Below are 23,519 nucleotides of genomic sequence, written 5' to 3'. Positions count from 1 at the left end.
AGTTTTCAAAATCTGAATACATTTCATGGATTGAAGGCATCCAAACAGTCTCTAGCAGGAAAATATATAGCACACAATCCTTTAAAAATGCATATAATAACAGCCGGGATTTATAATAACAAACGAAAGGAAAGATGAAGGAAATATACAAATCATAAGCTTCAAGAAACACATAAATCTTTTTGAAGTTTTATCATAACTCAGAAAGAACGTTATCCTTTCAAAACCTGCCAGATCACGCCAGACATTATACCCAGTTTTAAAACTCAGGTGCTTTGAAGTTATCTTTGAAGTCCTCTCAGCTTTGGAGTTTTGGTCACTCCTCAGATCACACCATTCATGCATTAGTTCTATGTTGTCCTATTGTTTCCCTACATCAGTCATTGTTTCTTCTTCTCTTTAACACAGAAGTATATAATTTTGTTATCTATAATATATAACCTGAAAATGTTAAACTTTTTTGCATAAAAAGGTTACATTTATAAAAGATAATGACATAAATTGGACTTAGTAGACTGAAAAGGGAAAAAATTTTTTCTTTCAAACTACTGTCCCCTGAAAACTCACTGTCTACTTAGTTTTTCTTGCCTGCAGATAGATTTTAGCCAGGATGCATTGCTTTTCTTATATTAATTAATTTATTCATTCATTTTGAAACTGTTGCAAGTGTCTACTAAATGCCAAACGCTGTTCTAGGTGTTTAGAAATACAGATGATCAACATCAAAGATTCCTAAGGAGCTTATATTCTAGTTGGGCAAAGGCATCAAAAGTGATTAATTCTATGGAAAAAATTAAAATAATCAAGCATGATAAAGGAAGACAGAAGGCTCAGTTTGGGGGTGGGGAGGAGTATGGGGGAGGTATGTGGAGGGTCAGTATTCAGTATTAATTATGGTCATCAGGGTAAGCCTCATTGAAACAATGGATTTAGATAAGGTGATGAGTTTAGCCAAATTGCTATCTGGTAGAAGAACATTCCAGAACAGATAGAGCAAAAAGCTAAAATAAGAACATGTCTGACATAGAGAATGGACTTGAGGACACTGGGAGGGGGAAGGGTAAGCTGGGACGAAGTGAGAGAGTAGCATTGACATATATACACTACCAAATATAAAATAGATAGCTAGTGGGAATCAGCCGCATAGCACAGGGAGATCAGCTCGGTGCTTTGTGACCACCTAGAGAGGTGGGATAGGGAGGGTGGGAGGGAGGCACAAGAGGAAGGGGATATGGGTATATATGTATACGTATAGCTGATTCACTGTGTAATACAGCAGAAACTAACACAACATTGTAAAGCAATTATACTCCAATAAAGATGTTAAAAAATATATAATCAGACAAAATGTAAAAATGCATATCTTAGATGTTTATCAGAGCCTTGTTAATAACAGTAAAAATGTAGAAACAGCATAAACATTCAACATTAGAGGTTTGGTTAAAAAATTACAGAATAGACAAATCCACAGAGACAGAAAGTAGACTTGTGGTTTCCAGCAGCTGTGGGAAGGGAGTGACTGAATAGGAGTGACTGAATGGGTATGGGGTTTCTTTTGGGAGTGATGAAAATGTTCTAAAATTAGGTTGTGGTGATAGTTGCACAATTCTGTGACTATATTAAAACCATTAAATTGTATGCTTTAAATGGGTGAATTTTAATGGTATTGGTTTATATCTCAATAAAGCTGTTTTTAAAATTAAAAAAAAAAGAATATGTCTGAGATGTTCACACAATATCAAGGAAACGTGCGCAAATGGTAGGAGAAGTCAGAAAGGAGAGGAGGGCAGCAGAACATGAGAACCATACTCGCCATTTTCTAGACTTAGGCTTCTAACCTGAGTAAAATGGAAATATAACAAAATCTGACATATTTTAAAAGTATAACTCAGTATCCAGGTAAGAGATGATGGTGGTACAAAACAAGGAGGTAGTAGTGAAAGCTATGTTTTGAAGATAGAGCCACCATCATTTCCTAACATATTTGGTAAGGAATGTGAGAGAAAGAAAGGAGGTAAATATTGCTCCAAGGGTTTTGGCTTGGAAAACAGGAAGAAAGGAAGTGAATCAGACGTGCAGGAGACAGTGGGAAGTGAGGGAGCAGATGTGGGACTGAATATTTGGAATTTCAAAAGTTTTATAATGTTGCATTTGTGATGTCTGCTGGCCAAGTAGACATGTTGAGTGGGCAAATTGGACATATGGCCAAGACAGCTTAAAAATTTGGGAGTCATCAGCATACAGATAGTCTTCAAAGTTATGAGACTGGATGTTTAACCATGGGTGTGTCACTGAAAAAGAGAAGTCTAAAAACTAATAAGCTCTGGGCCATGCCAATGTCAATGGGTCAGTTAAAAGAGAAGGAATAGACAAAAACAACTGAGAATGAACAACCCGTAAGTCAGGAAGAAAGCCAATCAAGTGCAGTGTCCTGGAAATAAAATTTTAAAAGACTGAAACTTCTGATTTTAGTAAAGATATTGCTCCATACATGTGACATATCTGAACTGGATTTCAGCAACCAAAATTTCCATGACAGTGGTGGCTGCTGAATCTGAATCTACAATTTTTAGCATCCTCCAAATGCATTTTGCTCTTGAATAGAAGGAATTTTGGAGTAAAAAACTCTTTAGCTTATTCTTCATTCTCTAAAACCTTATAGACTGTTTCAACGTATGTTCAATACCATATTTATGGTTGTGACTGACTCTAGAAAACTGATTGAATTTAATTCTCTTGTTATTACCTTTGGGAATAGTACACAAGTACATACTTTGATTTTTTTTCCTATTATTGAAGCTAAAAGGACCTAACAAAACTGTGACACAATAAAGGAAGTCTGCCAAATGCCAATCAATCACATTCCAAAGGGAAGTTACAGATGAAACGCTTCCTAAGTGTTTTCCAAATATTAACACTGAAATTTCTGAAGAAAAATCTAAAGGCATTCTTTAGATCCTCTGGAGTATGAATTCATACTTGGCATCATTCTTCACTGATTCTCTCCACTGACCCATCCTAAACCCAGGACCCCCAGACAACATCCTGCCATATCAAGAGAGATTGCATAACTAGATTTTACACTAGTAATTACAGATTTTATTTTTAAAGATTTCTCAATTAAACTTAATCATTTAAAAACTCTTTTAAAACAGCAAAAGATTTTCAAAGTGGTTCAATGTAATCAACCCACCTCCAAATAGCTGGTTGATCACTCCAGGGAATGTGAGAAACTCAGTACTGGTCTCTGCTGCTGGCATACTGGACATTCAGCAGTGGCTGTAGCCGGGTTGGCTCTGGTGAGTGGAAGTCCATGTTGCTGAGCCCATATCTACCCTCCATCCCTGCCACCATGGCCACTTTGTTCATGAGCCTATTGGGTACTGATAGGGGTGGCTAGGAAAAGAGGCTGACTGGTATACACAGAACGGGTCATCCTATCCACTTGATTATTAAAATTCTCCTCTGCTGAGGTCACTCTTTGGTGAGCATTCATATGGGACACAAATACCTTCACACTTTCACCCATTCAAAGGGACCATCCATCCATATACCCCTTCCCTATATCTCCCTGTCATCAATTTTCCAATTATGTTCCTTCCAAGTCTGTAACCATCTAGCCAAAGCACTGGCCACAGCCCATGAATTTGTATACAATCACACATCTGGCATTTTTCTTCCCAAGAAAAAAGAACAACCAGACAGACTGCTCGAAGTTCTGCCCACTGGGAGAATTTCCCCTCATACTGTCTTTCAAGGATGTCCCAGAAAGGGGCTATAGGGCTGCAGCTCTTTACTTCCAGGTGGTACATGCCTATTACAGACCCACTCACTGTAACCCAGACCCAAATTTTCTCTTCCCTTATCAACTGATCATAGAGAACTCCTGATGAGGCCAGAGGTGTAGGCTGAGAGAGATAAAGTAATGGGCCACTTCTTCATGGAACTTACCTGTGCCTTCAGAGCCTGCTCAAGCCTAATCCTATAGGCACTACTTGCATTTGATGATGGACTGCTACTGTATACTCCCAGCTTTATGACTTGGTAGGTCAGACAATGCTCAGTTCATGATGGACATCTCAGGTTGCCTGGTATCTTAGTGGTCCATGGTTAACATTCAGTTTCTACTAAGGCCCAATAGCAAACCAAAAGCTGTTTCTCAAAAGGAAAGTAGTTTCCACAGAACTACTTTTGACAAGGTTCAAGGTTCAGTGACAAGGTTTGCTCCAAAATCTGAAATTCTGAGCTGTTATTCATTGATAAGTGCCTATGAAAATCCTTCTCTGCCATACCACATTAAGCACCATTGGAACTACTGGATCATATGACCCAAGTGGCAAAGCAGCTAGGCATAACAGACTGGACCTGTTGCAAAGGCTTCCCTTACTCTAGGCCCCAATCAAAACTAGCAGTTTTTTGGTCACTTGATAAATGGGCTGGAGTGACACACCCCAATGAGGAATATGTTGCCTCCAAAATCCAAAGAGGCCCACGACTCATTATATCTCTTTTTTGGTTGTTGGAGAGGCTAGATGGAACAACTTATCCTTCACTTTAAAATGGATAACTTGACATGCTTCACACCACTAGATCCTTAGAAATTTCACTGATGTAGAAGACCCCTGAATTTCTGCTGGATTTATTTCTCACCCTCCGACATGCAAATGTCCTACCAACAAGTCTAGAACTGTTGCTACTTTTTGCTCAATAGGTCCAATCAGCATAATGTCATCAATGTAATGAGTGAATATGATATCTTCTGGAAGGGAAAAAAATCAAGATTTCTGCAAACTAAATTATAAGTTTGGATAGTTGCTATATTCCTAAGATATGGCAGTGAATATGTATTGTTGGCTTTGCCAGCTGAAAGCAAACGACTCTGGTGGTCTTTACTAACAGGAATGGAGAAAAAAATCATTTTCCAGATCAATAGCTACATACCAGGTACCAGGGGATGTGTTAATTTGTTCAAGCAACGAAACCACATCTGGTACAATAGCTGCAACTGGATTTACCACCTGGTATGCATACAATAATGCACTGTCATTCTCCAAGATTCATCTGTTTTCTGCACAGACCAAATAGGCAAACTGAATAGGGATGTAGTGGAATCACCACTCCTGCATCTTTCAAGTCTTTGATGGTGGCACTAATTTCTGCAATACCGCCAAAGATGAGGTATTGATTTTTATTTACTATTTTCCTAGATGGAGGCAGTTCTAGTGGTTTCCACTTGGCCCTTGCCACCGTAATAGCCCTCATTCCACAGATCAAGGAACCAACATGGGGATTTTCCAGTTGTTTTTATGTCTATTCCAATTATGCATTCCAGAGCTAGAGAAATAACCACAGGACAGGCTAAGGGACACACTGGACCCACTATAAACTAGATCTGAGCTAAAACCTCACCTCCAGAAGCTCCTACACTGACTGGTGGACCAAACTGGCATTTTGCAACTCCTAGAAATAGTGTCAGTTCAGAGCCCGTGTCCAGTAATCCCTAAAAAGTCTGATTATTTCCTTTTCTCCAATGCACAGTCACCCAGTAAAAGGGTGATCCCTTTGGGGAAGCCTGGGAGAAAGATTAATAGTATAAATTTCTGGCAGTGCAGCTGGGCTTTCACTCAAGGGGACTCAGCCTCCTCTTCATTCAAGGGGTTCTGGGTCTGTAAACTGGTTCAAGTCTGGGAATTGATTTAGGGACCATAACTCTGTTTTTATGATTCCAGTTAGACTTTTATTTACTTGGCCTACAACTTTTCTGCTTATACAAATCAAGTGAAAACGTAGTAGACTTCCCATCTATTTCACTTCTAGGAACACCATGATTCAACTAGCCAATGCCAGAATCTTTACTACTCTGACTATTCTGAGTATTGCTTTGACTCTGGTGTCCATTATGATAACCACACCCACCTTGCCTTTGGTGATTAATTGTTACCATCTGGCTTCTGCCACCCCATGATCCAACAATCCTCACTGAATTAAGGTTTCCCAATTAAGTTCCCACTATAATTTCTGACCTACAGAAAAGAATGACCAGGGGCTCTTCAAAGATGCTAGATGTCACCTAATTTATCTCACAGTTGTAGTAAAAGATGTGTCCTCTAGATTCTTCCAGGGTGGGTGAGCAGGTCTTACATGATAGATCTGCTCTTATATTCTCATCTTCCTAAGCCTTTTGATCCCCTCCCCTACTATATACCAAGGCAGCTCTGCTGTTTCCACTTACTTAATTCAGGTCACCTTTTTGGTCCATGTTTCAGCCAACCAAACTGTTAGAGCCCTCTCTAACTCCCTGAGCTGCAATATTAAATCCAGAATCTCTGCTTATTGATATATATTAATAAATTCAGCCTTATCCAACTTTGCATTCCTTCTACTATTATCTAAAACCCTTAATATCCATTCCCACACATACTTCCCTGGATTTCTGTATGTATAAATTGGAAAAGTAGTTCTTTCAGAGTGCAGCACTCTTCATGGTCATACTTTGTACCTCCTTTCAGGGCCTACTGGGAAGTGAGTCTAGTTCAAGGTCTAAAAGCAAAAAGGGGTCCTAAGGCAGATCAGCAGTGTTTTGCAAGGCAGCTGATTCATCGGAGGCCACTGCAGTCTCCTAAGGCATATCAGCCTTACTCCCCTGAGGTAGAGGTGCAACAGCTGCCTCTACTGGCAAAGAAGACTCAGAATTATTAGAGGTTCCATGTCCCCAGCCTCATCAGGATCTTTCCATATGGCCCCATTCCAGTTTTCAGGATTCCATTCCTTCCCAATCAATGCCCTTACTTTACCAGCAAACACCCTGTAAGGTTGGGAATTCAATTTGTGTTATAATTAAGCACTAGCATGATGAGACCCTAGGTCTGATTTTCAGCAACCTCTGTGGCTCTAGGAGATAAAGGTTTCTTTCAGAGCAGACACAGAAGCTTTCAGGTCATTTATGTGGGGCTTAAACTGGAAATTCAAATCCTTGAGCTCGCCTTTTTCTTTCCCCACTTTTTCTAACACAATTAGGAGCAGTCAGATAATCTCGTTGTACGTGTTAGTTTGACAAAAATGTGCTAAGGTACCAAATACATGGTCACCCAAAAACCTGCCTTCTCTAAGTATTTGTTTAGAAGAATCCAAGATAATATTTTGCATATCTTTATTGCCAGATCATACCGTGAACCATAAGTGCTCTCTTACTACTGGAAATACAGTCATTAGCACCTTTATATCTAGTCAGACCAGACAACCAATTCCAGAAATCCCAGCATCAATTCAGAATCCTTTTTACTACTCTTCCTTTTGCACACAAAGTCCCAACCATACTGACCTTCTTGCTGGTCTATGAACACAACAGACACATTCCTCCATTAGGATCTTAGCTGTTCCTTATGCTGAAACTGCTCTTTGCCAGATATTGGCTTGGCTAACTCCTTCATTTCTTCCATGTTCTTGTTCTAACTTCTCCTTGATGAACCTGCCCACCCCATTTAATAAGGCAATCCACCAAAGTCCCCCTACTTGTTCTATTTTTCTTTTTCCATAACATGATGGACTTCTAACATAATGTTACATATTTTGTTTCATATATATTATTTTTGTTGTTATTGTTTCTTGCTTATGTCTCTCTTCAGTAAATATAAGCTGTGATCTTTGCCTATTTTGTTTAACAATATATCCTAAGATACTTGTTAAATAAATTACATAATCAGGTTTCTGCTTCTGTAACTTAAATATAAGAAATATGAACTTTGTGTACATCACAAAGTGCACAGCAATCAGGAGATGAATATGGAGTGAACTATAATAAATATGAGTTCCATTCAGAAACTTCAAAATCTCTCAAAACGTGTAGCCTCAATATCAGAGCAAATCATAGCAGGTGCAAGCCGAGGAAGTGGAAGCCAAAAAAAATCATTTTGTCCAACCTCCTGATTCTACTAAGGAAGACAATTAAGCCCAAGGAAGTTAAGTGTATTGAAGAATGGTGAAAAGTTACCTAAAGGCAAGACTAAGACTAGAATCAAATCTTCTAATTACCAACACTATATTCTTTCTATTTTCTCAAATCGACAAATTCACTGCTCAAACAGAATTTATAACAATCAAATAAAAGGATGAAAGAAGAAATTTCCAACATTATTGAGTATTTTAAAATGTAGGGCTTTGAAATTTAAGCTTGCAGTTTCTAATTTCACCAAACTGAATCCTATAATCTGGTATACTTGTTTCTCAGAAACAGCACAGATGACTGAGGTTTAGCATCTCTGGATGTAAAACTCTATTAAAGGAGAGAAACGCCTCACTGAATCTAAATTTACAATCATATGGAACTAAATTATTGGCCTCTGCCAGTCCATGGGAATTTCATTTTCAGAACTGAAATGAGCTTAGTAAAAGCTACTACTGATAGAGGGAAAGATTGTATCAACTAATGATATAAAGGAAGTAGAAGTTGTCACTATAAGGGAATATCTCCTTAGTCTACCTTGCTATTGAATAGTTTCAAAGAAATTTTTTTCTATATAAATGACCAGGGAATTAATTTAGCCAGGAGAAAAGCATCTGTTAATTGTGATTATGCTTCTACAGACTAAATTTTGCCAGTGGAGTGTAACTCTCCCACAGAGTTTTATAGAATGAGAATCTGGGTCAGTGTTTTATATGACTGGCTTCTCCTAACAAAGTAATGTGATACTCCCACTTTGCTGAAACTGAAGACCGAGAAGCTATAATTTTGTAGTAAAGTTTATAATTTTCTTTCCCAGGCATTTTGCTCTTTTGGTCTTGTGATTCTTTCCCCACTAATGTTATGGCTAATTGAGATATATTTCTCTCTGATGAAGGCTGAATGAATCTTTCCTGGTAAAAATTTCATACATTTATAGCTAATAATGTCCATATATCTAATTCCCACTTCACCGGTAATGAATTAGTTATTAGGTTTTCCATATGAATTGGCAACAAAAAGTTCATAAAACTAATCATTTAAAGGTCAATGTTTATATAGTTTAAAAAAATAGAATCTAGACAGCCAGTTTAATTCTCTGCTTTACATCAATTAAAGAAATATTCTTATACTCAGAAACCACTATAAGTCTATTCTTCAGAATAATATTAGAATTTGAGTATCATCTGCAAATTCTCTCACACTGAAAGTTAATTATATTAGTATTAAACTGATTTATTAAAACTTGACATGTTACAGTAAGAAGACATGAAGAATCTTTTAAACTCTAGTATCAGACTGTTCTCACTTTCAAAAAAACATTGCCTCATGTGTTCAATGTAATTTGGTTAACTAACTAAAATGGTAGAATTCTTTATCCCCATTATTGTGTGAACATGTTAAACTATCTCTTTGGGAGTAAAAACATAGTTTATGACAGTCACTTTCTAAATTTTAAAGACTAGTAACTTATTTTCCCAGCGGTATGCATTTTTTATTTGAAAAATTTGACTTCCACTCCAGGTACCTCAAAACCTTATTTAAATGCAAATACTATTCTGAAATACTTTCCCTCAACATACAATTCTCAATTGGAGACATAAGTAGTTTAATTTTTTAAAAACTTGATAAGCAATACATTAACTGGAGATTTTTGTTAAGTTCATGACCTTCCTGAAACTACTTTAATTCAAATATATGTCACAAAATATAAATTAAAATAATGTAACACATTGAAAGGACAGTGATACAATGACTCACCAAACTGCCAAAAATCTGAACATGGTTTTATTCTCAGCCTTATGGCAAGTTTCTTCTTTATGCCAGGAGCCTCGATGAATAATCAGTAACATTCTAGGAAGAAAGTAGATGCAAAAATATTGCAGAAGATTGTGGGACTCCTCAAGAAAAATAAAATCTCTAATGTCTTTGAATCATGCATGAATTATGCATATAACAATGACAGAATTCTGTTAAAACTTTAAAAGCTTGAAAGTTTCCCCAATCACATTTTCTCCTAAGATCAACAATGAAGAGGTCTACATTTAATATAAAAATTCTCCTAAATTCACATACTGGCTTTCTGTATTATTTAAATTCTTAGTTCTTAAAAAAGGGCGAAAACCTTCCCTTTCTTTCTCTTTAAGAGAGTCAATTATTCTAAAAAAGTAAAAATAATAAAAACATGTCAGCATAACCAAATCAGCTTACAGTTTTGCCTCTAAAATTTAAAAGAAGCTTTAGCAGCATGAGAAAATAGTATAAGTTCTGACTATGTGCTTTCTATCTCTCTATTTCTATGTTCTGGAAGTGAAAGTGCTAAGATGGTCCACTGCAGACTAGAAACATAGAACATACTTCCATTCCAAAAAGACAGTACCAAAAGTATATCTTTTAAAAATAGACGTCTACAAACCTGGGTCATCTGGTCAACCCTGCCTTGCAGCATTTCACAGAGTGCAATTTATTCTTTAAATTGAATAACAGTCTCACAAAAGAATAACACTATAAAAATAAACAATACCCCTGCCCTGTAGGACTCAATATTTCTTGCTAAGAGCAAGTACTCAAAGAGAGAACAGAAACTCACAACTAGAGTGGGAAATAATTTTTAAAGTATGTATTTCTCCACAAATGAGTAGCAAGAAAACAGAGAAAGAAAATCAACTCAACAAACTGTTTCAGTGAGGAACTATCAAGTTATATGATAAGCAAAAATTTTCAGGACAATAAGCCCACTATTTTCATAACAAAGGAGACTTGGTGCTCAGGATCTTTAGGACAATAAGAAGAGGAGAAAATATTGAAAGATTTCTACTTTTTTTTTTCATTTTAATTGTTTAAAAAAGGAAGTTTATGGCCCACAACACAGGGAAAAAGCAATCACCAAGTTATAGAGTGTTTTCCATTTCATTAAGCTTGATGGTACCCTCAATAATGGTCAACTAAGGCTCTACATTTGGAACTAATGATTATATATTACTGTTAACTTTAGATAATAATAGCAATAGCTAACACTTATTAAATGCTTACCAATGGCCAGGTGGATGCTGTTCTAAGTAGTAAGTTTTTAGTTCATGTAAATCCTCACAAAATAACTTATCTTACCTATTTTATAAATGAGATAATAAAGGTATAGAGAATTTAAATGATTTATCCAAATCATATAGCTAGTAACAGAACCAATAACTGAACCCACTTAATCTGACTCCCGGGTCCAACTACTTAAACAAAGTTCAACATGTCTTAGGAAGCTTAATGAAGTCAAAGGAGCTTGGATAGTAGCAACAGAAGCCTAAAACAGATTTTAACTTTTATAGTCAATTCCATTTATTTTTTTTTCTTTTATGATCTTGTATATTACTTTTTTCTTCTATTATATTTTAAGCTCCGAAAACAGCTCCACTTGCAAAGATTGGAGAATACTCATTTCACTCAAGGCCATAAATGACACTACCAAATCCTCCAACATCTTCTTTTATTCTGATCACTTTCCCTGTCTGTACTTTGGGTGTTCCATCTGGGTACAGAATTACCCTGAGCACTACTGAAATCATTTGGCCAGGAGCCTGAGACCCTGGTTCATTCTTGCCCGTTTAAGAGCTGTACCAATCTCCACATTCCCCCAGCTCTTTGTGGGGTGCACATCAATTAGGTAAGATACCTAGAAGTATGAGTCACTTGGCTGCTGCTGACTTGACATAAATAGATTGCCAAATATTTCTCCAGCAAAGATGGGTTTATTCAGGATCAGCAGAGAACTGCAATTTGGGGTCTGAAATCACGGTGAACCACATGAAAGTACCAGCATAGCAAGGGAAGGAGAACGCTTCCCTTGGCATAGAGAGGAAAAGGAAGTTGGGAGGGCTACAGTAAACAAACAAAGAGTCCATGACTTTTCATTGACTGAGTCCTTACTAGGGAAAAAGAGGTGACTTTCTTCTTCCTGTTGGGATCTGCTACCATCACAGGGTGTGAGGGCTCCCTCTTTTGTGCCCCCAACTCTATTTAATTTAGATTTCTGTTTACTAATTTTTTTACACTGACTAGATTGCTCATTGCCCTGTCATACTAACCTAATTCTGTGACTTCTCAACACTGAAGTAGGACAAAAGAAAACTGAACTCTATAAAACACTATACCTAGCCTAACTGAATGCCTAATACCTGCCTAAACTTGGAAGATGGGCAGCTACTGAAGCCCAGCTTATTTCTCTTTCTGGGTCAACCTGTGTTGCCGAGAAGTCTCATGAGCTAACACAAAGTATGAAAGTCATGACAGGGTGTCCAGTTCCACATATAAGGAGCTAAGAAGTTGCCACATTGTCCTAATGACAAGTAAAAAGCTGAACAGACTGAAAAATCAACAACTCTCCTGGATTCTTGGATTCGTAAGACAGATGAGGACACAGCGCAAACTACTGCCCCCCAAACTGGAGAGACAGACAAATACAGGGAGTCTCAGCTTACTGGAACCATTCAAAGCCACCTCAGGAACCAGTGCTGGACTAGGAAAACTTGAACCTTTATTGACAAATTGCTGGAGGCTCAGTGCAGACAAGTCTGAGAATTAAAAACTCTAGGGGGACCCAGTTATAGGAAGCTCTCACGCTTTTGAGAATTTTACCTCCAGGAGCTCAACCAAGTTCTCACAGTAAATATCAGAGAAAAATTCCCGCCTGCTTCTGGGAAAAGGAACCATTTTGAAATATTCAAGAGCACTGTGTTCTCAATAAGGTCTGACTTCAGGAAAAATTTTTAACCAGAACCTAACCTGATGGGGTTTTATCAAAACCTAACTCACCTGTCGTTTGGGAAATACCCAACTCTAGCCCACTCTAGCCATCCTTTTTCACCTAAGAGGGGAGAAAAAATACTGAGAAATATTTGTGAAGTCCACAGTCTAGAGTCATAAATAGGCTCACTAAAAGTGATGATCTATCTTTCCCTCATTTTGTGATACTTTTTTCAGCTTTTACAAATACAATAAATTTATTAGAAAGCTACTAAGAAATGGAGGAAAAGATCTTTTGTATTAGTGTGTGAGTGTGCGTATTGTGTTTGTGTCTCAGAGGGTTGGGATGAAGTGAGGAAAAGGCATTAGAATAAAGCTATATAGAAGAACATGTAGTTAGCTAAGAAGGAAATGAAAAGTGATACTAAATCTAACACTCAAGTAGATAAAGCTTCAAACATCTTCACAGGAAATAAATGAATAGTGCTAATAGCTGGATCCAATTTATAAGGCCCTAAACGGATATTATAGGAGGAAGGGAGATAATTAATCTTCAGCTAGAACAATGAAAGCTCAGCTGCAGCATTATCACAGTGCCACATTCCAAGACTCTGGAGGTGCGTTGCCTTCCAATGTATTAATAAAAGACTATCCAGAATTAGGATGCTTAATTATTTGCAAGGATTCTTTGTATTTTTTTTAATCTCTGCATGAAGCCACAGATTACTGTACATAAAAAGTTTTCCCTAAAAAAAAAAAAAGTTTTCCTTTCTTATTATATACTGCATTGAGACTATAACAGCAATATTAATAGTCTCTGATGGAAATGGAGATACTTGATTTCAAAATTATTTGACAAAACTATAGTTTTCATGATTATTTGATAGATTAGATATCTGATTCCAAATTTAATAAAGCTATAGTTTTTGGTGATTCCTTGAGTATTTGGTCTATATTTTTTAGATCTTATAATTTTAAAACAAATAGTTGCTTTATTCCACTTTCAGTTGATTCAAGTAAAAAAGTTAAAATCACAATAGTTAAAGGCAGGAAATATTAATTCCATTTTTTGCAGGAGATTATTTCAAGCATGAGTAACATCGGTAACAAAGAAAGTTTTGTGCAATCTATGTCACTTTACCAGTGCATCAAATGGAATGGGAAAGTGAAAACTCTTAACGTTAATATAAGCACATTCTGTACCTTGAAATATTGAACAAGTTTATTCTTAGAAGGTTTGTGAATAAACCTCTATCATTATCAAAATGACATTGGTTGGCCACTTTTGCAATGAGCAAGTTTTAAAAACAGGGGTGTCCTTTCTTCTGCCTCTCTAACACTTACACTTTCTCATCCAGTTTCAAAAGACTTTGTCCAAAGTCTCTAAAATCTTCCACTCCTTTCTATTACCTTGACTCTGCCCCTAGTATATTTCACAAGTATGATTACATTTGCCTTTTAACTGTCTCCTTCACTCCAACTCTTTCTCATATTTATTTTACAACAGTCAAGAGGTTCTTATCATATGTAGATTGATCATGCCATACTCTTATCTATAAATCTTCAAGGTTTTCTCTTTACCCTAAAGATAAAGTACGAACCCCTTAGCAGAGCAGTCACAACTTGCCATGGGTGGGCCCCATTTACCTATCCAGTTGTACCTCCTAATGCCATTCTCTCATCTGTGATTTATTTCAGTCAAGCTACAAAATGTTTCTTGAAATACTCTGTAGATGTTTGCCTTTACTCACCCTTCTTTCTTTATAGAATTCCTTTCCCCCTCCCACCTGCAGTACTCTTGGAAAGCCTGCATTGTGCTTTCAAGACCTGCTCTTTATCTGATTCCTACTACCTACCCAGAGTCAGCCCCTTTTCTGAAGTGCCATCATATCAACAGATACTGCATTATAGTTACTTTACACGCCTTCTCCCTTGCTCTCCTATACCGAAAAACAAAAACTGTGTTTAGCACGTTGTAGGTATTCAATAAACACATGCTACATTAATTAATGAATTCTACCTCATTAGTAGATCAGCATGCCCCAAATACTGGTAGGCTGAGCTGCCAGTGACCTTTCCACTTTTGCACTCACAGGCCCACCTCTAACAGGCTCACCATTTTCTTATTCTTCTCCCCATGACAGACTCTATTCTAATCCATATTTTTACTGAATAAAAGTAAATGAAGTAACATTTTGGTAAGAATATAAAGGAAAAGATCATTACTTTTAAGAAGCAGTTGTTAGAAGACAATTCTCCAGGAATCTTTTGCATTTCTGCACAACTTGCAAACAAAGGTACTTATTGCCCTTTTGTTCCAAACCACCTTTTCAAGTATGTTTTCATAGAAAACAGCCTTGGAAGATAGTATCTCCCTTCAAAGAATGCAGGTTTGTAATTGTCCAGTATAAAAAAGATAATGGGTTCCTCTAGGTAAAAGATTGGTCAGATGTGCTTGTAGATCATTATAAAAGATTCAGCTTCCCGAAGCTCAGTGTTCCTCAGCTGTGGCATAGATCAAACCTGTGCGCCTTGGTGGGGTGGGGAGCAAGGTGCACCACTGCAAACATGAGGCTCGTGTTTCCTGCTGTGCTGTGAGTAATAAAGTCCTTAGTTCCTGACTTGGAATCTCATGTGCTCCTCCAGCTTCCATGAAAGTATGCTAGGTGAACTTATTAGTTTGCAAGTACATTTCATCAATGAGTTTGGGATGCTGACAGAGCCATGACTTCCTGGAAGAAAAAGAATAAGGCCTCATGCACCTGTTTAGAAACATGAGAAGACTCCCTGGAATGTGGAGAGTCAAGAAGTGTGGGGTTGGGGAGGGAGGAAGTGTCTCCTACTGTCCTACCTGTTAATGAATATTTAGAGTGATTGATGAAAGGTAGGATTGATTCAAGCTGTTCCAATAGTGATGTGATGCTTGGTCACTCTCCTCCAGGCAAGAGAGGTAAGGATTTTACCATAACAAGACCTCAGAAAGCATCAAAACTCTGGCCAAAAGGTAATATGGCTGTAGCTGTGAGTCAAGGAGTCCCTCAACCTGAAATAGATGGTGTCAGTAATGATGAGCTTGCCACCTGAAACAAATATTGGGTAGGTCAAAAATATTAAAGGTCTTTTCAGTTGAGCCATGTGCAGTTCAAGGACCACTTGAAACTAAAAGTAGATGTGCCTTGCTTACTGCTGTGGAGTCATTCTCTCCCTGCATGCATTCTATCCTTCTATCCTTCCCTCCTTCCTCTACCTTAATCTCAGTTGCTTTATGGCAGAAGATGACTAGGGGTGGGCTGAGGCTGTCCCTCCTTCATCACGTACCTAAAATCATATGCACCTATACAAGCACACTTCAGGGATGGGAGAAACTCAAACTTTTATGACTCTGTTGCTTATAAGCACCCAACTCACCATCCTACCCAGTTCTGCAGAACAAGAAGATAACCAAATTCAACCATTGTTATTTGGACAGGGTTCAGAGTGAGGGGGGGAAATCTTTGTAGATTTTGTAGGTGAATTCTTTGGGACCAACTCAAAGTACTGTTGATGCCTCAACATCTGAATGTACAGTAGGATTGATGTGTTATATTCTTGTACTTCACCATTCCTTAAGTGCCATATGGGGGTTCCCTCAATCAGGGAAGAGCCAAATGTAAAGAAATGTTAGTGGGACAAACTCCCCTGAAACTTTCTACCAGTGGATGGGTCAGGAATTAGCATGCATGCCTCTCCCCTCTAATGTCCAAAGCTCTCACTATACTGATGATGTCCTGTTGGCTGGCAAGTTAAAAGCCCAATCTCAATGACCCTTAATGTAGTATTTTCATACCTCTTCAGCAGGAGTGGCTAATAAGTTCTGAGAAAAACATGTACCTGCATGCAAAGTAGTTTCTTGGGAGTATTTAGATAGACTCACAATACTCAGTGCCTTCAAAAATCACCTTCTTGGTGACTGCCAAGCCAAAATGGGGCCTAGGAGATTCAAATTAATTCAGGTCCAGCCCCTTATATCTCTTGTTGACCTGACATGGTCTTAGATCTTAAGGATAATGACCATTTAGTAGTCCATTGCTTACTGAGTCCTCCTACAGTAATCCACACAGGCCAAAGTGGGGAGCATAATAGGTATCTGTAAGTTTTATAGAAATGCCCTTACTCTTGTAACTAATCTTTTTGGACAAAAGGACTGGGTGTAAGAGGGGGATGATAAGATAAAGGTGAGGTTATAGCTATTGAAACAGACACACTGATTTTGTGGATAAGAATGAAGAGCAACAATCCTGGCGCCTGAGGAGGCAACACCCAGGATGCCAGGAAGAATGGGGAAGGGAGGCAATTTAATGATCATTCTCTTTCAGAACCCCCTGTGGAATCTTCTGCATGAAAGAAAGTGCCCCAGTGCAACTCTTCAAAACTTAACTTTAGTGCCTTAAAGTCAAATGAATCCCAGGTCAGCCATCATCCTGTTCCAGATGAGGCTGACTGTGATTTGATTGCCATTTCACTTAATGTTCTCAAGATGTCTATCTGAAAGGGCATTGGATGGTCCTAACTCCCAAAATACCTTTGATGTCTTTCCCCGCCCTGATTCCCAGTCATTCTCTTGGGCAGAGGAATATCAACCAGCTGGTAGTGTGGAAAAAGTGACAGTCCCTCTAAAATAAGGAATAGAGTCAATTATTCAAACTGAACTTAGAACGCTACAGTTTACAATCCAGCCAGGTGGCTACATTGGACGCACTCTCAATCTGTGCCTCCTGACTGATGTAGGTTCTGTTTGGGGGGTACCATTAACTATAAACAACACTTTCTTTCCAGAGGCACCTTCAAGATGGTATTTTTATGAGGAAACCAGTCATTACCATGGCTCGCTCCCAAAAACATGGTTGCTTAAACCTCAGTGATGATCACAAGGGACCTTCAGTGTTTAAGGAAACACTATCTCATACCTGGAAGGCATTCAGGTCAGCCCCAACTCACTGACCAGTGTTGATACGAACGTGAGACTCAGCCTAGATTTCTCCCTTGAAGAACAAAGTGGAGACTGGGCAATCTCTAATACGTCTTTCTGCACCTGGCTTAATTCCCCAAGCCAAGTGGAAAGTTCAATACAGAAACTTAAGGAGAAACCATCTGGCTTTCTAAGGGACACCCTAATTGTCAATGGAGGCATGGCATGGTTGAGGTAAATGGTGCATGTTAGCCCCATCTTTCTGCTTGGAGTCTTGGGAATATCCTTAATTAAATGTCGTATGAGAGAAACCAGACAGATATGGTCCCAGTTTCTATCAGTTAGATTAACTAGAGTGTTGTCCTCTTGTGAATATATGCCATAATAAAGTCGATGCAGAAACAAGGAATTGCAATTATTTGGAGACAGTTCTCCATGGATATCTCATATCTCTGTACATTTTATGAGCAAGGACGATAACTACCACTAACTACACTTTATTCTGAATTCTTTTCATGGATGTCTGCATAGCAAATAGCCTTGTCAGATAGAGATAATGTGTCTTCCTCCAAGATAGAGTAAACAAACCCTCTAGTATAATAAAGATAACGTCTCCTACAGGGCAGTGGTTGGACAGGTCTGCCTGCAGCTTGTTATAAAATACTGGAGTTCATTAATCTTGGGGTTCCTCAGCTACGATCCAAACCTACTACATTCGCAGCATCCACTCATGCCCTTCTGCAACTCCCTACTGTGAGACTTGGGGGACAAGGGGACTGATACACACATGAAGCTCATGCTGCTTGCTGCACTGGGAGTAACAAGTCCTTTGTCTCTGACACAGAAGTCTCATGTTTTCTGCCAGAATTCATAAAACTGTAGCAGGCTAACTCTTGAGCTTTCAAGTAGAGTAAAACCTGTCTCAGACCCTTTAAAATTCTTGATAGTGGGTCAGCATTTTCAAAGCAAATTTGTGTAGATAGCATGAGAAATGGGGAAGTCCAGAATGAGAAAAAAAACTGCATATCATTTCCATAGTTGTTCATTGTTAGCTCATGCATTTTTTCCTCATGGATAAATTTCCCATCTCAATTAAGCAGAGACATATAGAAGAACATAGTTATCGCTATTAGCCTCCAACTGAAAAAAAATAATACACATATTTTCTTACTTAACTTGCAATTTAATTTAGATAGGGAGGCCTTCATTTCACATGTGCAATTTGAGAAATTAATATTTTTCAATCAAAATATTAAGATACTAAATAACAGAGTAGGAATTGTTTAAAAAAAACTTTTTAGAAGTTATCTTTAAGATGGGTTATAATTCCTAGCCTACTGCTTTGCCAGCTGAGCTGAACAAAACATGTGTCTATAATGAACCATTCATACAATTCCAGAAATACTAGAAAAGGAAATACTGTAAGTAGCATCCAGTCCCATGGCAATTATACTGAACCTCATGAGTGCTATAGATTTTTGCATTATGTGCAAAGATGTGATAATTTAAATTGTTCTCTCTAGGTATATGCCTGCTTTGAGGATATGAATAAACCAGTACATAATATGAATAATTAAAGACTATTATGCTTTAAGATCATCCATGAAATTATTTATAAAACTTTTATAATCTGTATGTTTCCTATAATTGTTGCCAGTTGAAAATGTACTTCATCCTTTCTAGAATGGAGGGCAGAAATATATACTCTGGGACATTTGAGTATAAAGGCCCAAAGGGGACATAGGCCTTGGGAACAGCTGTTTTGGGGGCCTGACTTCTTATAAATATTAAATCTAATTTTTCCCAATTACAGCCAGCACATATGGATGTAATACTAGTAGGGGCATCTCATTTAAAAACATCAATATAGTTAATATATTTGGGTTCACTTAAAGTTTATAGTCAGAACAACATAAGGACAAGGATACAAACTTATAGTGTCTGCTAGTTGGCAAACATCCAAGTAAGATAACTCAGTTGGTTGCTGTTTATGTCTCAGAAGAGTTTTATAATTGATGCTTATTGTTACACAATAGAATCAGAAATATTCCACAAATAATATTTAAAGAATATTTTAAAACACAGAACTAAGATATCATTATATATTCTTATGAAAATGCTTCATGATTTTAATTAAATCAACATTATAAAATTATTTCACTACTTATACATGTACTAAATTTACATATACAAAAATGATAATATTCAAAAATCAGAACTTTTAAGCTTGGTATTAGTCATAAAGTTCTGAAGGATTATTTTGCCATAACATTATAATTGAGGGTTCTTTCTTTCAATAAAATTCATGAATTTTAAAGTAAAAATTATTGTCACCAGATGTGTATGTTTGCAGTAGATTTGTAAGGTAAAGCTCAAATTCACTTGATTAATGGGTATCTGTTTATGGAGTCAAGGGTTCAATGAACGACTCCATCATTTTTAACCTGATTATAGGTAGATCTAACAGGTTGTTGAACCTTCTATAAGAAAAAGAGGATAAAAGGGAGGGAGGGAGGGATGAACTGCAGGAGGGAGGGAGGAGAGGAAGAGAAAGAGAGGCAAGGGAGGGAGGGAGGGAGAAACAAAGAAAGGAAGGAAAAAGGGAAGGAATGGAGGGAAGGAAGAAAGGGGGAGAGAGAGAGAGAGGGAGACAGAGATAGAAAGAAAAAGAGAGAGGGGAAGGAAGGAAGGAAGGAAAGGAAAGAAGCCAGGCTGAGGCGAAAGAAATACAAAAAAGCTATACACAGTCATCCACCAATTAGGGCATATTATTTAATATTTACCCTTTCAGTTCACTAAATGATAACTAGAATCAGACTGTGAAAATAACCTACCTTCCATCAGAAAGCAATATACTTAAGCAGAAATGTTTATGTTTAATTATCCATGTCTACATTTCTAAATGGCATGAAAGTTCAGGTGTGTGGATAATAAAGGTAAAAAAGTTTCCCAAATGAGAACATGAGAGGACTTAAGTATGTTCCAAACAACTATTGTCTATGGAACCTGAGTGTTTGATTCAAATTCCCTGCTAATGTTAAAAACTGAGTTATAGTATCTATGTTCTTGATTTTGACATTCAGACATGCAGGAAAGAATATAGTCTGCCCACTCCTTGAAAGCAAACATTTCTTCCTCTCATCTTCAATGTCAGAGGAATTCTGTACCCCTTTTGTGGCTCTTATCATTTCCTGCTGTCATTATAGTTATTTACAATATCTTCCCTCTATCAGTACCCTCCTCGGGCATCTGATTCATCTCTGTATCATCATACTGCCTAGCACAGGCCTTGCACAGAAATGTCTGTGATATGAAGGAATGGAAAAAAGAATAACTCTTTTATACATTTCACACTTTGTAGGTGGGGCCAGGATTGTCAATTCTACAAGCCTAATCCAGAACTTAATTTGCCCTTAAGTCTGGGCATAATTCTGAATGTCATGATCAGTCACCACTGTTGACTAGAAGCTTCAGGACAATAGTTAAGAGAATGAGCCCTGTAGCCTACTTCTATCTGTGGAGATAAAATCTCCCTAGAACATAGGAAAGACTCAATTTCCTTTTTTGTAAATTTCAGCTTTTTTGAGGTATAATTGACAAATAAAATTGTAAGACATTTAAAGTGTAGATGGTGGTGATTTGATGTAGTTATACACTGTGAAAGGATCCCTTCCATCTAATTAATTTACATACCTATCACCTCACAAACATATCTTTTTTTTTTTTTTTTTTTTTTTTCCGGTACGCGGGCCTCTCACTGTTGTGGACTCTCCCGTTGCGGAGCACAGGCTCCGGACGCGCAGGCTCAGCGGCCATGGCTCACGGGCCCAGCCGCTCCGCGGCATGTGGGATCTTCCCGGACCGGGGCACGAACCCGGACTCTCAACCACTGCGCCACCAGGGAAGCCCTACATATCTTTTTTGTGTGTGAAAGCATTTGTTTCTTTCTCTCAGCAAATTTCAATTATACAATACAGTGTTATCATCTATAGTTACTATGTTTTACACTAGATTCTTCAGACTTAATTTCACGTGACCTAAAATGACACAGGAAAGGGGGGTGGGGAGGTATTTCACTTTTCTCAGTGAAGTGTCTTTGCCTAAACTTCCTAAAATTGACCAATCAGATATCAGTTTCAAAATCTCCCTGGACAATCTTTCCATGCAATTTTCCTCCTGCCTAGGCCTGGAGATACTTCTCAATTAGTAACCACTATCTCCATTTAATGAGAAAAGTAGATTTCTCACAAGTTTCTGTAGTATATCTCACTCCATGAAGTTGATTAGAGCAAGTTTCAGGTCTGAAAATAGTTTTCATCATTCATTTTCCAGCATGAATTCAAACATATGCTTTCCTTCCAGAAGCAAGCTGGAAAAGATAGTGATTCACGACATTTGATTAATTAAGTCCTCTTGTTAAATACGTTCCTGGCAGCAGCATTATGATGGATATTTATGTATGGATATTTATCCTTAACCTCATGTTTTGGCCTTTAATAGACCACCCCCCTCCAAATAAAAATCCATTGTCTGATGGCCAAGATAGGCATGTTACACCTTGCAACTTGACCAGATTATCATTCTTGACATGCTCTGTCAGACAAACCAGAAAAATGTTCAGTCTTGAGGAAGCAAGGGACTGATCTATGACGTATTCAAGAAATAAATAGCTCTACTACATTAACAGAATTCTAATATACCTCACCCAGGCTTACATGGAACTTGTAATGAGAGTACATTTAAGAGAAATTAACTCAAGATATGTAAATTGATTGAGGGCTGAACTGTACTGCAGTTGTTAGAACTAATTTCTCCCCTCTGAATCTTATATTGACATTTATACCATTTTAATAAGAATCCATAATAAGTCTCATATTAGAGGAAGGGATTCTATTAAGTGAAAGTAACCACATATGCATCCAACCAAATGCCGAGTAGAACAAGAAACAGATTTTAAATGGAAGTTAAAATTCATACATGTAATGAGTGATAATAATAGCTCATAGTTCTATAATTATTTTCATTAACAAAGCCCTTTCAAATATCCTGTCTCATTCAGTCTTCATAAAATCCTTTAAAGAAAGATATTTATCTAGAGTTTAGGCCTGACATCCTACGGATTGATACTGCTGTTTGACAACGTTATTTTATGAGGTGGGAATTTTATCATGGCAACATTTAAGAATAATCATTGGAATTGAATTAGTCATTTTTAAATGTTCTAGGAAAGTCAGCTGAAGCTAAAGAATATTACATTCCCTCCTATTTTACCCTTTTAAAAACATGCCTAATTTGCAGGAGACCAGGTGGTCAATTTGCATAGATAGTTGTGTCACACTATGAAGTTTGGGGGCAGGGAAGGGGAATGTGGGAAGAATAATGCAGTGTGTGCTTTTTTTTTAATCTTTGGTTTGCTAGCTCAGGCAGTATGAATGGATCAGTGGGGACCAAAAATCTCTTTGTTCATTTTCTGAAACCTTGGCCATTGTTCACACGAGCTATATCATATTTCTATTTTAGGAAACAATGAATTAAACAATACTAGAATAAAATAATAAAAAATGGAAAGTTGAATACAGAAATATAGCATGGCTAAAATTATAGTTTTAACTAATCAGAAACTTTATTTTCTTGATATAGCATACTTATTTTATCCTTTTATTTAAAACCTACTATAATATTAAAATGTATCCATTGCAGAAACAATATTGATTATTTGCATCAAAAGTTGATAGTAATAAACATGAAAATTCTTCAAGCTCCTTAAAATTAAGCTAATACAGTTGTTTTATCTTCATAAAACTGACATTAGGAAATGAGATGTAAACTCTTCTCATATCAGACTTGCTGGATTAGAGGAGAGAAATAAGTGCTATCATTTGTAGAGTGGACTCTGGT

Source organism: Pseudorca crassidens, chromosome 5 (assembly GCF_039906515.1).
Source record: "Pseudorca crassidens isolate mPseCra1 chromosome 5, mPseCra1.hap1, whole genome shotgun sequence".
Lineage (NCBI taxonomy): Eukaryota > Metazoa > Chordata > Mammalia > Artiodactyla > Delphinidae > Pseudorca > Pseudorca crassidens.
Note: the sequence above shows the minus strand (reverse complement) of the source record.